Below are 13,768 nucleotides of genomic sequence, written 5' to 3' on the forward strand. Positions count from 1 at the left end.
CCTTTTCTCCCTTTATGATGTGGTGGCCACAAAGAGCGAGAGAAAGAAAGAGAAAATGTTGATGGGGATTAGGCAGAAGAGGTTTTGACTTGTTTTCCCAAACACTGAGTGTTCTGAGCAGGGACAAAGACACAAAATAAATCATTCCAGCAGATTTTTCTCTACGCATTTACTTTGACCAGGGATCATTGCAAAGCCATTCTGGTAAACCAGTTACAAAATTACTGATTATAAAATCACACTGAGCTGAACAGAGAAAATGTGGGAATACAAATGCTCCTAATTGCGAGTTAAATTTTATTTCCCTCCATGAAGAAAGACCCTGATTACAAATCTAAATTTGATTTTTTTATTTTTTATTTAAATTTTATAGAACTTTAACCTCTTGGAATACACTGCCTTAGATATTTTTAGGCAGGTTTAAATATCATAACCTTAACAATTACCCTGGATATTGTTTTTATTGGTGTCAGTAATTTGTCATCTGAAAAGTATTTTGAGCACATGCAGTTGGCTTTCCTTTGTCACTGAAGCCCTTAATTAAACTTCACATTGTAGCTTACATAAATGAGCTTCCTGGCATAAATGATGATCTGCCCTCCACTTTGTTGCTTAAAATGCCAATAGCAGGCTATAAAATGCAGTCTGCATAGCACCCCAGAACCAAAACCACACCAGTAATGTTGAGAATATCCCTAGCACAATTTACCCTTAGCACAACCTAAAGTGTCGAATTATGTTAAGATTAAAAGAAAAAACAATTTACACCCCAAACATCAATGATGTAAATTCATGAAAAAATGAAAAATGAAGGTATTACTTTATGTATCATACACATGTAATAGCTACCTGACACAGCCTTTTATTAAGGCTAGGTAAAATTTTTTACTAAAATCCCAGTTGAGCAAACTATTTAGGGAGAGAATATGTATGTTCCTACTTATATATAGGTGATTGCATATATTGATTCAAGGCTGATAGAAGGATATGACATATATGATACCCATATATTACACCATGCATATTTTTTAGTTCATTTTACATTCTTAATAACTTTCCAATATGTTTTGGTTTAAATTTTCCATGGTGTTAATTTTTCCAGATTCTTATCTGTAATCAGTTGTGCTGGTTAACTCCAATAGCTATCTGGAATACATATCTGATAGCTGATAGCTGATACCAGCTGATATTAGTATTAGCTAACATCAACCTCTGAACTTACAAAAATTTATGCACTTGAAGAGTCAAAACATAATGATTTCCTGCTTTGAATTTACAGATGTGACAAACACGTCGTCTTCAAATCCTCAGTCAAATTGTCTATTTAAACCCACAGGAAAGGGGTTCTGTACTATTATATACAAGAGAACTGTTGTTAATTTAAAAAAAGCAAGTAATGTAAACTGGAAAAAAAACAACATATCCTGAAAATGCACTAGTTATTCCATCCTAGGCTTTGCCATTAATTCTTATGTTTAGATGTCGTAAGGTATACATATTCATAAAATCTATCCAGTTAAAGCCTGACTAGTAGCAGTATTTCCTGTATATGAAACCCCTCCACCCCACTTACTTAAAATGAAAGTTCTGCAATGAAACACACAATAAATACAATAGAAAATTCATAAATGTCCTTTCTTTAACTGCTGGTTCATACGTTATGAATTCCTACTATGCAATTTTAATTTGTTTTCCTATCAATGTTCTTGCAAAAGCTAGAGAGTTCTGTTGGAGCAAGAATTTGACAACAAAATTACTTTTGAGGAATAGTACAGAATCTTTTATGGAGGAACTGCATAGATAAAAAACATACCCTGACAAAAAAAAAAAAGGTGAATATACAATTTCCCTTGTAAATAATGCAAATACAAAGAAATCCTGATCTTTTTGGTGAAAACACTGCTAACTCTTGTGGTTGACTTGAGTGCACACGTAGGATTTAATTCATAATTTATCCTCTATACTGAAAAAAAGGAGAAGATGATAATCTGAGACAAATGTGGACACAGCTACTGTGGAAGAAAGAACTGTGATGAAAATGTTAATGATTGTGTTGAGCACAAAATGAGAAAACAGCAGCAAGTTTTATGAGAAGCAATCTCTGCTCTAGCTGGAATATATGACTGCTGATTATATCTAACTTCTGAGTGGCAGACAGGGGTCTTTAATGAACAACAATAGTAAGCCTGTATCACTGATATAACAGTGTATTTGCATCACATGCCATCAGAAAGATGCAAATCCGCCTCAAAACATCACCAAACAACCGCTGTGGGATTGTGATGACAGATTCATGTGCAGGCAGTGCTTGCAGTGATCTCAGCCTCCCTCCCTGCAAGAGAAGCAGCCCTGGCAAACAAAACTGCCCCCTCCCAGACACAGCCATGGGCTCAGCACAGTTGTCCAATACCCCACTGGAAATCTGGCTTTTATGTACTTCCTTATTCTTCTGCTTTGATAAATAAATAGGGAAACAATGCTGCTCTGTCTGGGAAAGCACTGTATCTGGGAAGCCAATTTCCACCTAGAAACAAAAATTCATTTTCACCAAAGGTTGTTATTAAATGGTCCATTGAATATGTCTAATTTTAGAAAGTATATATCAGCATTTTTTCTTTCTCACCAGGTTATGGACTACTGCCAATTGCTCCTTCCTCTCCTCTTCTTCCTTGGCCAGGGACCATCACCTCCCCTCACCTTCCTGGACATGCAGCAGCAGCACTCAAACCTTGTGGCCCATCACTCACAGAAAGCCACAGTATATCAGCCTGGCTGCACCAAGAGATAGTGGCACACATCTTCCCCATTGCTTTAGGAGATGCTTTGCATTTGCTTCTAATTCTAGTTTATTAAAACTCACTGAATTAATTACCTGTGCTGAGCACCTGTCAACCTGCAACAAAATTAATTTTAACAGCCTAATTTATTCACTATTTCTTCAAGCTTCTGAAATTAAGTTAACTGTTACTCTAACCTCCTCTTCCTCCCATTGCTCTTGTTCTTGGCTCCCCATATAAACTTGTAAGTGGGGGAAGGGAGTTCTTTTGTCCTCAGAATGCATAGTTTCACGAACTTTAATTGAGTCTCAGGTGTTTAGCTACCTGGAATATCTAAGTAAGACCACTCATCCCGTTTTAATAAACAATATACTATTGAAAGCAAGAACACACATCAGGTATCAAATTATTTACTTCTCTGATACTTGTAAGACACCTACTTCATATGAGTGTACCAAAGCACAGCTGAGAAATGTAAAAAACAACGGAACTTCAAAGCTATGTGTTCTAGTGATTAATATTTTTAACGTAATAATGATGAGTAAGTAGAGAATGCATCATTTTTTATGACCTGTAAATGTAGGTCATAAATGTAAGCTCGAAATAAGAATTTATCAATATTCTTTGAGCATCTGGCTGTTGTGTTTTGGGTTTTATTAACAGAACAATGGTATTTTTTTAATAGAATAATGTGTGGATTTTTTTTTTTAATAGCAGTGTCTTCTGCTATAGATCTTCCACACAAAGGCAAAGAGAAGCAGGAACACCTGATTTGTGTTCGTGCCCCGAAAAAGGTTCTTTTTCCTTCAACAAACTTGTGGGTCCTGATAAACAGTAAGCTGATAAATCAAAGCTATTTGAAAATGAACATGAAAAATGAAATCTGTACTGGTGATAGAAAAATGAACAGGGCTAAAATCCACTTGGATTATTTAATAAAGTAGAAATGAGAGGTAGTAGAAAACCATTTAAATAATAAAATTTCTTAGAGATTGCAATCTTGCCCTTGACTTATCTCTGAGGAGATAAGCCTAAGGAGAAAAATCAAATGGGTGCTATTCTTATGATGTTCTGATCATGCACTGAGTTCACAAACAGCACTTAAAGACCACAATAATGAATAAATGAAACAAAGAACAAACAAAGCAAAGATAATGCCACAGACACAGTAAAGAGCAGAAAAAGTAATTCTCAGACAAAATGTGTATATTTTATTGTCTTTTGGGGATTCTTAAGCCATGAACTCTCAAACAGTGTCTTTTCCTTCTTTAAATCAAAAATGTAAATTCACAAAAGAAAATACTGCTTAATATTCTGAATTTTATTTTTTTATTATCATTTATTTTAAAACTGATCTAGGCAATACAGTATCTTTACCTCAAGAACAGCAGACTGTCAGAATATAGGGAGACAGTATATTGGTCAGATAATATTGAATGCTAGATTAAATACTGGTTTACAGAGTAAAGTGGCGTTAAAATAGATGGACATTCAGACACTGTGGGACAAAGAAGCAAGAACTTTCTTTTCAGGAGTGGTTTTCTGGAAGAGAGACAGATTTTCAATGAGAAAAAATATGGCAAGGGAGGCTGTCTCTTCAGTTGCAAACATATTTGAAACTCTTAGGATCTTAAATGCCTGAGAAATCATAGCTAAAATCTTTCAGGTTTTTCTTCCAGGATCATTAATGTTGCTGAGACCATAAAGATTTGATGATACCATTTAAAAAATCCCATGTTCCTTTCTTTTGGCAGACTTCAGTGCTGCTAACACCACTTGCTCAAGCAAAGAACTCAGGAAATCTGATACTGATATTGAAAATAGCAATATAGTGGAAATAATTGTTCTAAAATAATGTTATTTGTGTTTTCAACCAACAGCTATGAAACCCTTTACTTTAATTAACACAAAGAAAAACTTAGGGATCTTCCAAAAGTTTTTTCCATTGTCCTTAGCAGTTGCAGACTCAAGTGGTTTAACTTCATTACATTTTGTTCTGATATCTCACGATAGCTCAGAATAATCTGTGCATTTGTGTGATGAGATATGCATAGTTGATTCTATATGTGGTACAAGACAACTTGACTGGGAGACTTTACCTGGATTTTTAAAGCAAGCCATTTTTTCAGTGCAACAGCAGTAATCTTAGAGTAGTAGTTAGGTGATCTGCCTCAAAAAGATAATGAGTAATAACTAAGGACACCCAATTTTCTGTCCTTCTACTCAATCATTTTGTTTACGCACAGCAAGCAAGATGCCTTTCTAGGTTCTGATAAATAGCATGTAAGCTGGCTGTAAATGACCCAGCTCTTTCTACAGTTCCTTTGATTTAGTTTACAATTACACTCCCATCTTTATCAACAGCACAGCAATCTCACAGCAAATTTTTTCTAGTATCCAATTTTACTTTTCGGTATCATAGGCAAATTATCACAACATTTGCTAAACTTTGGGACCATTTCATGCACCGAGTCTCAGGGTGCAATATAATTTGTTCAGCTACTTTGATTTAAGGTTTGTTTTTCTTCTCTTCTGGAATCTGTCCTTTTATCTGACCATATAACCACAGCGATCCTACTGCAGTAGTATAAGTGAATCTGGAAGTAAACTTACAGTTTGAATTGTATTTTTTCTCTGCATTTGTGCTTTCCATATATACTTTTAATGTCTGTCTTACTATTTTCACCTAAAGTCTCTTCAGATACTTTACTGAAAAATTCAGTTTCTGCTCCTCTTTTACCTAGATTTACCTTAAAGGTATTTCTAAAAACCACCCATCTATGAGTAAAGCATTTACAATCTCTTTTCACACTTATTTATGAAGACCAGTAAGAATGTCTCAGATTTTTTCCCAGGTGCAGATCTCAGCAAGAGAAGTGCTGTTTATATCTGATCCACTAGAAGTATATGGAGCCTTCTTTTTAACTTCTGCCCTTTGCAGTTACTTTTCTTCAAAGTTCTCCCTTAATAGCTGTCACCTCTATCACTCATATCAACAACCTCTGCATTTAAATCTTTCACAGTACAGTTGTACTTTGGTATCCCTCATGTTATGTCTATAGAGAACTGCTGGTTGTATTCAAAATAATTCCTCTGCTAGCCCCTATTCTTCTCCAGGTCTTATAATACACATAGTACAAAATAATTCCAGCAACTAGATGTGAAGGGATAGTCTCCTGTCTTAGCATGGAAAAGAATCCATTAAAATTGCTAGCTGCATGTGCAAACCTTCCTCACTCTGTTATGTGGCAGAATGTCTACACCAGTAACAGCAAAGGTATCCTTTATGCATCGGCATGTGCATAAATTGTTAGGGAATTCCTTGGCACAGTTTTGACCTGAGCCAAAAATTGTTCTCCCAGCCCAGGCCCACACAGTGACTGACAGAGGGCCTGGGCCAGGAATCCTTCCTGACAGTCAGATTGCACTCAACGTCCTCCTGCCCTGGAGGGCTCGGGTGTATGGGATGGAAGCCATGGTGTGCTAATTTGCCTTGGGACTATAGAAATATTTGTGGCTCATTTTGGTGACTAGGTTGGATAGAGGCAAGAAGTCCAGCTGGATAATTCATATTATGCTGAGCTATGACTAATATATGAGACAGTAAAATTCATTCCATGTTGTTTACCACATTCTCTGGAGATTGTCAGTACAAAGCTCAAGTTTTTATTGGTTAACTCGGAATTGCTTTCTTGGTGACATGCCTACAGTAAATTGAAAGCCAGGTGGAATACAGTTCTCATACAATTTCCTTACACTCATACTCATTTTAGTCCTCCTCCTGGTTTGGATTGTTATTGCCAGGTTATATTTAAGCAAATGAGGTCTGAACAAGCAGTATCACAGAACAGGTTACTCAGAGGCAATTTAATTTCTTCGATTACAAAACCTGGCAACGGAATCTCTTCCCTTTCTGCCTTTGTGCTGTGAAGATGTAAATTTTTCTGGGCAGGCAGGAAATGAAGGAATAGGATCCTCTACTTGTTTACAGGATTAATTCAGAAGTCGGTGGAAAGACTCCCATTAATTTAAGTGGGTTTTATACTGGGTGTTACCTATAGAATAAGGGAGGAAAGGTGCATGAGCAGAGGCTTGTGATCTTGCTTCTCATCTTAAGTGCTTTAAATGTTTACAAAGTATTGGATGAGTATTTTTTCTGGTAAGTGAATTTGGCCTACTTCACATCATGAATTTATTGTATTGGCTTTGATACTAAACACTTTAAACAAGGTAAATGTCAGCTCTGTCAGGACAAAATAGCTTAATATTTTAACTGTGACCTCAAATAAATGTGTTTTGAAGTTTTTGAAGCTCAGAACAAGAGGTTTACAGGCAGATATAAAAGAAAATAAGAAGCCCTTTAAAACTCTAAGGCATAAAATCAATTTATATAAAAGTTTTTCAATTCCTTCCTGACTAATTAGTCTCAAATTGCTATCACAGTGTTGTAATAGTGATGCTTCCCTGTGCCAGAGAAGACCCTTTCCTAATTGTCTTTTTTTCTTGGTGGTGGTTTTTTTTTGGCTTTTTTCTTTTTTTTTTTAAACAAAACAAAGTGATAATCCTCGGTTTACGTAAAAAAGTGGACATCACTGGTATGCTTTCTCAAAACAACTGCTTCATTACTGAGCTATTGAGGAATGAGAATTAAAAAATTAAATTGAAATTGATGCTATCTTGAAAAATTGCTCTATAAAAACAGCTTTGTGAGGTATTGCATTACCAAGTCTGAAAGATTTATTATTTAAAGAAGGATAAAATATAGATTTGTGGATAAAATATAGATTTGTTTTTTTAATTGATGGGCAAGAAAAATCAACCTGGTCTCTGAAAACCATTGAAAAATTAGTTATGTTCTTGTACATCATTGCAGATAACAGCAATACAGAAGCAGAACTGAAGGTGCAGTGTGAACAGAAGAGACTGGATTCATATTGATGGATGCACAGTTTGGCCTGAAAAGTCTCTGCAACTGGGTGTGACTCAGAGGAGAGAAGAGAATGCATGCTGGCTGTCAGAGTGCTTCTACTGGGCTGTCAGAAACACTTCTATTTACTTGGGAACTATGCAAATTAAGGTATAGATTATGGATCAATAATAAAAAAGCTTCACTGATGTTATTACACTTTGGTTTTCAGGTTGTTTCTCAGGGACTGTTTCTAGGCTCTGAAAATTCCATATTCCTTTAATTTTAAAATATGGAATGTGGGGTGTACTCTCTTAAATGAAGACAAATATTCTTGGCAGGTTTGAAGAGATATAATAATGAGACAACTACATTAACAGTGAAGAAAAAGCTGTTTGACTGTAACATATGATGTGCTGTATAATCACTTCAGCTTACTACATAAAGATATTCAGCTTTTTAAATGTCTCTTTGGGTTTTTGCAAGTAGAAATACTTGTTTGCATTAGCTATATGGCTATACTTGTTTGGAGAAGAATAGAGAATACAAGAGCCAGTAGTCAATTAGCATGATGAGCAACTCATGTTCCAAAGGTCCTGAGTCTTCTCCTAGCTTTAATTTATTTAAAAGTTCGAGATGGGGGCTGTGTGAGTAGCTAGGGGCAATGAGCCAGGATTGGTAATGAAGAAGTGGCTGAGCTGAGCACAAGGGTTACACGAGTCAGCAATGTCAGCAAAGAACAGAGTCGTTCAGAGCACAGTTGAGAGGGATCTCCCCACAGAGTTTGGAGAAAAACAGGAGGAGGTGTCCAGGCACAGACAAAGGCAAGGAATTGAAGCAGCTTCCTTGAAAAGATGGCGTAACATAAGAGGGTAGTAGAATGGATACTGATATGTGAGACTTCAAATTCCCACAGGAGGATCCAAATGCAGCAGTGCAAACTGATGTCCTGGTGAAACAAATTACCAGGAAAAGCTGCCATTAGGTAGGTAGAAAATACTGCCTTGTGTAGCCCCATAGTGCAACATATTCTTGTAAAAGAACTTTTTCTTGTAAGAAAATGTGGTTATCATTTGAGTATCTCTACTCTTAAATCTGATCATCTGTTTGCTCTATTTTAGATTTTTATCTTATTTGCTAACAATAAAATTGCTGTAATTTTAGGGAGCTTCCTCAGCAATCAAAATGATGCCTAGAATGAGAAGTTCAACAACAAAGCCTGCAGTTGGCTTTCAGTGAGTCTGACTGTGATGATTATAATCCTGCCGTATGAAAACAGTCCATCCTCTTGTCTGGGATACTGGTGTCAGCAAAGATTCCTTCTCTGCATATCTGTAAGAGTTTCATCCCTTTACACGATTGACTGAAACCATTGAAGCGAGAGCTTTGCAATGCTATTACAAGGCCATATGTCACCTACCTTCATTCTTTTTCTGATTTTTTTTTTAAATCATAGCTATATACATATGTCTTAAAAGTCTTTATTAAGAATAATAACATGAAAAGGATGATTTTGCCCCTAAGAGCACCCTCAATTTCAAGCTTGCTCAGTTTTCCTCCAAGGAAAATGTCTTTTAGAATTAGCACTACGGAGACAGTAAGAAATTGTCTTTTTGAAAGAAGTAGTTTAAGTCCAAAAACAGAAAGAATCCAGGAAAGGAAGATGGTATGTACATTATTGTGGCAATCCAAAGTCTGCTCATATCACATAACTTCAGTTTATATTTCAAAAATAACAGATAAAGCAAATTTTTAAAGATATGCTATGGTTACATATATTTGTACTTGCTAATAGGTAAGGAATAGGTAAGGTAGCACTCACTTGTCCTGCAGCCAGCTGGAATGGTACAGAAAACGTCTATGTTAGTACATTTCTTTCTACTCCAAAATAAGGTGGCCACATCCAAACTGGTCCCGTGCCAGCTCCAACTATCCCAAGCTCAGAGAATTGACTGGGATAATGCTAGCTAGTTTGGGACAAAATCATGCCAAGAGGCATGCTAATTAATCCAGAGTAGGGATGACTTTATGCCCATGCTTGGGGTCATGCCACCCACAGAGGCATGTAGAACACTTTGACTTTGTTCTCTTATGCAGTAAAACATGAAGTGGGCTTGAGCAAATGTGGTGGGCTGACCTGGGCCAGCAGCTAAGCACCCACCCAGTCACTTGATCACTCCCCCAGCAACATGGGGAAGAGAATCAGAACAGCAAAAGTGAGAAAAACCTGTGGGTCGAGATAAAGATGGTTTAATAAGTGAAGGGAAAAAAAGCCTGCACCAAGTGATGCAAAAGCAGTCACTCACCACCTCCCACCAGCAGACTGTTGCCCAGCCAGTCTCCAAGCAACAGCCACCTTTAAAAGTCCAATGCTGGTTGTATTGCTGAGCATGTTGTCATACAGTATGGGATAACCCTTGGTCATTTGGGGTCAGCTACCCTGGCTCTGTTTCCTCCCAACTTCTTGTCCACCCCAGACTACTCACTGCCAGGGCAGCTGAGAAACAGTGAAGGTCTTGATGCTGTGTAATCACTGCTCAGCAATAGCTAAAACATCAGTGTCTTAGCAACACTCTTTATTCAGAAATCCAAAACACAGTGCCATACAGGATTCTGTGAGGAAAATTAGCTATATCCCAGCCAAATCCAGCACAGAAACCTAACAATGAGCCCAAATGGAGTCTGTGTGTGCATATGTGCACACATGCCTATGAACAAAGGGTAACAGATGCTTTTGAATGTGTTCGCATAATGTGTAGACATACACACACAAACAGGCACTTTAAAAAAAAATAATGCAACTGCATTTGAAAGTTATTAATGGGATACACATATGTATTTCTGTAGTTCATCAATTTTTACTGTTTCTTTTAATTGAAAACCTAATTTTATTTTTTTTCAGAAATACTTTTTTTCAGAATATTTTTTTTCAGAATTTTTTTTCAGAATATTCTTTCCCTGTAGCCTTAAAATCAGAGCATATTATCACACTAGAAAAGCAAGTGGAGGTAGTGTGACCCTTGGATGGTTTGTGCATTGCAAAACAATATTTTCAGCAAACAGAAGACAGAGGCGACTGCTTTACAGCTCTGTATCAGATCTTGTCAACCTGTGTACATGAGAGTGAATGCAGAATGAGCAGAAAGAACAGAATCTCCACTTTGGGCAACTGGCAGTGTCAATGCAAACTTATTATACAATAGCATCATGAATCACATTAATTCCTCTTATGGTAATGATATTAATTTCTAATGCCTTTAATGCATTAGCCATGGGTTGTTTCAGAGGCCATCCATTATTTTGTTCATGCAGAGATACATGTAATGGCAATGAAGCTCCCTCATCCTCAGGATTAAATGTCATTTGGAAGAAAGAAATTCTTAATGGAGGGCTTTATTTAATACAAAAAATAGCTAAAAGAAGGTTATAAATTTAGTGTCCCTCTAAATACAGAAGAGGGAAAACATTGAGTTTTTGTGGGTGGGCATGACCCCCATGTGTTTCTAATGACATTAATGAAATCTCATAATTTTTGCTGGATGGAAGATTGTAGAGCTATAGATACATATGCACACTGAGGAAATCAAAGGAGGCAGTTTCTTGTTATTTTATACCATGGCTACCGGGATGATAGAAAATTCATGGATGTTGAAAGAGAAAAGCAATAGCATCCACAACCAGAGAGAAGCAGCTGTGACCACACATGTATATGGAAGTTTGATTAAGAATGGCAAGGTGAACAATAGGTTAAAAATCAGCTAATATTTTGATATTAGTTTCTATTCATTGCTTTCACAAGAAGGAAAAATGTCAAGAATTTTTTTCTTATAAAAGGTGAAAGCACTTATGCTGTTAATACTTTTGCATTGTCTTCCAGAAAGGCGGAAATTCTGTGTGGTATCACATTCATTCAATTCTCTTTATCTGATATGTTAAACCAGTAGGATAAAAGGTTTAATATTTATGACAAAGCAGTGTGGAAACTCTCATAATGATTCATTTAGCATGATTTTAAAAATTTGTAAAGTTGTGATTATTAAAGAAGAACACTATGACAACCTGGCTGTTTTAAAGGAACAAAGAATGAAATGGTTTTCTAGAATACTCATATGCAGCAGAAGCAGTTGTAACTAATAAAAGCTCTTCCATCATATTACTTCAAGCCAGGTTTCTTCAAAAAGGGGAATAGCAGCCTTTTTATTGGCTCTGGCTTTCATGTCTGTATTCCACTTCCCTCTGCTTCTTCTCACAGAGCCACAGAAAAGGTTTAGCTGAGTTAGTCCATACTTATGATGCAATGTAATATGTCAGCACAATCTGGAGGAGGAATCTGGGGCATCATTACTTTTAGGACAGCACTGGTTCCTCACAGATACCAGTAGGAAGAAGGTTCTTCCTCCTAAATGTTCTAAATACATTCTCCTTATGGAAGTCACTATAAGGAGCCTTGTGAGGACCCAAAGCTCTCTGCAAGGCCTCATATCTACTGGTTTCACTTTTGTTTAACTGCCAGGGAGTCTAAGAACATCAGCTTCCTGCTGGGAACAAAAGAGGTTTCCAAATGAGGAAGGAAAAATTTTGTGGAGAGAGTGCACAGAGATTTCAGCAAGATGATCTACAGAGAACTAGCGCCTAGCAACATGATAACTTTCTTCAGGAGGGCATTATCTATGCTCTTAGGTAACACTTTCCAAGAAATTTGAAGAGCTTCCTATTAAAGATGCCTAAAGCAGTAAAAGAGTTACAGTGTCTCAATTTTTCAGGAAGCAGGAGGAAACCAGAAAGTCGACATGATCAATTTAATATAAATTAAATTCAATATAAATTTCTGAGCAGTGGACACCTAAGCAGTGACAAGAGGAAGCAGAGAATGTACAAATTCCCCGTTATGAACATTCATTTAAAACTTATTTTATTCTTGTATCACATGAAAGAAGATGGCCTGAGATCACCGTAGTTATCTGGGCTATTTAATCTGCTGCTCCACTCATAACATAATAGTGGCCACTTAAACACACAGAGAGAAGATATTAACGTTTTATAAGAAGGTGTTTTGTAGTCTTTAATAAAGTGTATGAGATCACAGTGTGAATGAGCATATATTTTACCAGAGAGGATGGACTTACATAAGCCTACACCTTTATTGCTTTTACTTCAGTTTCGTGGACTGTATATGCTCCATGCCTGACTCAGGCTGCAGCCGCCTTGAGAGAGGAGGACCTGGTGCTCTTCCACTGTGTTGGTACAGAGCCCAGCACTCCCGGACACCTGATAAACGTGATTGCCAATAACATAATCACTCAGGGCAATGCCTTGACAAAGTTTAATTCTAGTAGTGTCTGTACCCCAGGAGATTTAATATAGCTTTCGGCATTAAGTACATCAGTGAAAGTCAGGTAGTAAAAGAGCAAGTGTATTTCTTGAAGGCTTGTTTCATATATTAGTCAAAGGGCAAACAGAATTGCTCAGTTTACAAAACTGCTAATTTATCTTCACCCCACATATCTGAAGAAGGACTGATTTTGCAGTGCTACTTACCCAAATCTATCACTGCTTAATAAATTACTCATGTGTTTCTGGCTGCCTCTTGTCATTGATTTTAGTTCTAGTCAGCTTTAAGTGTGCTGTTATTTCCTTGTTCTTGCCTTCATTAATATTACCTTCTCAATCCACAATAGGAACGTAGTTTCTAAAGATAAATTGTTTTCAGCCCTTGAAGGTGGCAATGCTGTGACAGCTTTATGGTAAGTGCTTGCTACTAACTACCTTAGAACTACTGTTGAATAAACTTCATCCAGATGAAGTGGCTATTTAGCGACTTTTCTTCCTCCTCTCCTGTAAATAACTTTGCTAATTTTAGCCATTAAAAGTGTTTTTTTTTAATTTTTTTTTTTTACTATTTTATTCTACATTTTGTTGGCCAATTGTAAGATAGCTTGCTGACTATATGTGGCACAAAAGGATTGGTTGATATTACTGACATTCTTTTTTTAAAAAAAACTTTTCTGGTGAGAACACCCATTTTAATTACTCAATTGATCTCGATAAACTACCACCAATATATTTCAAAACTTCCTCTTAGAGT

At 36.6% G+C, this 13,768-nt stretch overlaps 1 protein-coding gene across 6 annotated transcripts in view; it reads right to left on the reverse strand.

Moving 5' to 3' along the window:
• ADGRB3 (adhesion G protein-coupled receptor B3) overlaps nt 1-13,768 on the reverse strand; it is a 450,213-nt gene that overhangs the window by 43,914 nt on the left and 392,531 nt on the right. The gene's annotated exons all lie outside the window — the stretch shown is intronic.

The sequence above is a fragment of the Aphelocoma coerulescens genome, chromosome 3 (assembly GCF_041296385.1).
Source record: "Aphelocoma coerulescens isolate FSJ_1873_10779 chromosome 3, UR_Acoe_1.0, whole genome shotgun sequence".
NCBI lineage: Eukaryota > Metazoa > Chordata > Aves > Passeriformes > Corvidae > Aphelocoma > Aphelocoma coerulescens.